This window comes from Austrofundulus limnaeus, unplaced genomic scaffold (genome assembly GCF_001266775.1).
Source record: "Austrofundulus limnaeus strain Quisiro unplaced genomic scaffold, Austrofundulus_limnaeus-1.0 Scaffold284, whole genome shotgun sequence".
Taxonomy (NCBI): domain Eukaryota; kingdom Metazoa; phylum Chordata; class Actinopteri; order Cyprinodontiformes; family Rivulidae; genus Austrofundulus; species Austrofundulus limnaeus.
Genome location: NW_013952686.1, coordinates 520348 through 520885, shown reverse-complemented (window position 1 = coordinate 520885; position 538 = coordinate 520348).

The window sequence follows — 538 nt, the reverse complement described above, 5'->3', positions numbered from 1 at the left end:
GGATGGGACAGAAGCGAAGGTGGTTCTTAAAGAGACAGAGGGCAATTTCAAGGCGTTTAGAAACAGATATGATGAGAAGATGTTTATTTTCTATTTAAACATAAAAACACCATTTTAATAAAAGCTAAAGGTAACATAGATACTATACTGTGGTATAGTATTTAAATATATGCCTGAGAAACACATAATATTGGCCCTTTAAAAACAAAAGCATATTTAACACTTCAATCAAGCCTTGCCATGGACACAAACACCTCTGCATACAGACTGATCTGGAGTATTTATGCCCACAACAAAGTCAGGATTTCCTGATCTCAATAAGAGCGTCATTGTTGTCCTCCTCTACAAAACACAGACACACAAGTTACTGTCATGTCCTTTCTTTTCCCTTTGTTCACCCTTTCTGACTCACCCTCCAAACCAGTCCTTCCATTTGAAGTACAGAACACATCTTTCCTGTCTTCACCTTTCCCTTTCCTCTTTCTTTTCTCTCTTGTCTTTGAACTAATCTTGTTACATGACGTTGCCTAGTTGGACG